This window comes from Ochlerotatus camptorhynchus, unplaced genomic scaffold (assembly GCF_037179485.1).
Source record: "Ochlerotatus camptorhynchus isolate MF236.1 unplaced genomic scaffold, CSIRO-AGI_Acam_v1.1 ptg000474l, whole genome shotgun sequence".
In the NCBI taxonomy this organism is placed as follows: Eukaryota; Metazoa; Arthropoda; class Insecta; order Diptera; family Culicidae; genus Ochlerotatus; species Ochlerotatus camptorhynchus.
In genome coordinates this window covers 97,769-100,792 of record NW_027040960.1, presented here as the reverse complement: position 1 = coordinate 100,792, position 3,024 = coordinate 97,769, and positions in this window count along the sequence as shown.

Here is a 3,024-nt window from a genome sequence, read left to right as displayed (position 1 = left end):
GACGTTTATTCAAACACTCTTTCACGTAAATTTCAATTACATGATCTCATGCTGGTAGACGCTGATGCCCTATTTACATTATGCTGCCTACTTTTTTGCACAGTGCTAGTACACTAGCGCGAGCAAATTCACACAGATGTAAACACCCCATAAAGGATATCTTAATGCAAAAACAGCTCGTTGAAAAGGTGAGTCTCCTTGCACCCCATCGTTGGTTGTCAAGGTGATCCGTGTCCGATGCATAGAAATGTTGCTGTACGACGGCAGAGGTAAAAAGATCATCTTTTACCGCTGACTTGTTGCTAGCCACGCCGTCCAAAGTGGAAATGAGCAGAGGCACGACCAGTGGTGGCACGAATACTGGAGTTTAACGTTTTTTCCTTAACATTTGATACTTTGCGCAATGACCATAGAGAAGACGCACAAACACAAACTGGCAAGCGGAAAAATGTCATGACATTTCTAAACTATTTTCTGCAGACGACAGAACATTTGCGCACAATGAAGCAGACAAGACCAGCGGCGCGTGCGACATAAATTTATGTCATGTAAAATTTTGCTGATCTCTGGCTAATTATAGCATTAATTGATGTTTATTGCATGGAACTATAAAACAAGAACGAATACTAACCACTCATAAGTTTAGATGTTAAAATTATGCGTAAATAAGGAAGTTAATAATTTACTGTCACACGCAAGCTTGCAGCTAAAATGTAATTTCAATAAACTGTTTGAAAAATAGTGGGCTACGACATTTCTACTATTCTCTATCTCCGCCGTTTGCTTGTAATGCAGAAATATACGACCGCCCGTGTGCTGGCTGTTTTGTTTTGCTCTGGACGATGGTTTTGCAAAAAATGTACTGTTGCCACCTCTGGGAACGACAGCATCACTGTTTTTAAGCTTTTCAGGTTCAAGCAGAATGATGTGCAACCAAGTTGGTACTTGATTATAACAGTGATTAAATTATCATTTGTGCATTTTTCAAATGTTTTCTTATGGCAAATTGTAAAGCAGATTTCTAAAGTTATTTTCTATCAATTTGTGAATTTGGATTTTAGTCTCATCTATAAACGACAAAGTTACAACCGTTTAAAACCTAACACTATTTCGCCACACTTTATTTTTTATTCGCACTCCAGTATAGTCCAATCAGATATATACATGTGGGGAAATGATCGTATAATGGTATTCGTGTAGTGCAAAATATGTTATAGCGTTTGTGAAGTATGCCTTCCGTGACGTCAAACTCCACTTCTTTCATGTTAATTTTTTAGGAGTTTTTCGTTATCATGTTATGTTATGTTTCGTTAATGAAGTAATAAAATTGGTTTGTTAGTGGAATGCTTTTAATAAAACAGCAAAAAAGGATATCTTTCATTTAATTCCACTTAAATAATTAATGTATTCATGACAGATACGTATTTCGACAACAATGTGCAGTCTTAAAAACTAACCCCCATAAGTAATCATCCCTTAGGTAAAAATGTCAAGATCACAGATTGTTTACCTCTTCTTTGCTACTAATACCAACAAATACCCTCTTGTGCCTCACCTGTATATCTCATTGAGTATAGTTCAACCTGTATGTATGGAGATCTAGTCCTGACTTATGTGTTGGTAGAGGGAAAAAAATAAAAAATAAACTTTGCGGGAGACGATGGTGACGACGTCATAACACTCGAAAGCAAATTTGCGAAATAAGACGTTAAACAAATCCTAGCTATTTTTGCATGGTGATTTTGCTTGATTGTATTGTTTTGTGAAGTCGCCGGGAAATATCAGCAGGCAATTTGTTTTTTTTTTATGATAACTCCTTACTTGAAAACAGGCAAAAACTCACAAACAGCCTGCTTCTTCATGGTATACAGTGTGATAATTCAATAATCAATCAATTATCTCAACATTTAGTGGCAGACCATGCTTAAATTTTGGTAACATACATACATTTTATAATCCATGGTAAATTTCCTATGCAAGCGCCAATCGAAACAAACGTTATGACGTCACTACAAGGGTGATTGAGTGAACGAAAGAAACGAATCGTGTGAGGCGGAATGAAAGCCGAGTGAAAAACGAAGTGCACCAATACATTGAGGCCTAAATTCCGCACCTTGTATAGACCAGGTTGAGCATAGTCCACAAAAACGTAGTTACACGTCAATAAAGGTTTATGGACCTGTTTACTCATACAGTAACTATAAGTAACCACAGTGATAGGCCTGAAATGAAGAATGGCGTGGATATTGTATGAATATAAAGTGGGGAGCGTACATACAAAAAGTAGTCAACTCAAATTTGCATTTATATTTAGCGTGCACTTTTAACAAATGACAACGCTGATTTCCGATGGTGCGTTTTAGGTCATTTTAGGTTTTAGAATTTTTCATTCAGTTTTCAAGATAGATTTTAATTTTAAGCAGTTTCCAGCTCAAGAATTTTATAACGCTGCACGAATAAAAATGGTTTATAAATCCGTCGAAATCTTCAAAAAATATTTGGTTGGCGTGGTAATTTGCACCGGTGAGCTGAAGAGCAATTATTTGTTTGCATCTTCAACCAGAATATTTACGTGATCGAGTGTTTGTACAAATGTGTATTCCCTTTTTATAAGAAACCACTAATACCCTAAGTTGTATTGGCCTGATCTCGCCCTTTATCATTGTGGTAAAGATACGTGAAAATATAGGAAACGAAAAGCGTTACAGTTGTAGCCATAAAATAGAACCCGTCAAATCCATCATACTGCTGCTATTTTAAACTTTTTCAACAATCGTCAACCATAAATAGCTGACTAAGTTCGCCAGATTTGCATGTATAGAGGTTGATTAAAGGTTGCCTCATATCGTATAACGTTTGAATACAGCATGGGGCTGTATAAATTGTTAGTTGGGATTTGTCGTTTTGATTTGTTGCCACCATGATAGGAGCTGCACCCATAAAGTACACTTAAAAAATTTATCACATATCTAATGGATGAAAACCATGTGAATTTCACATAGCTTTCATGTGATCACATAGCTA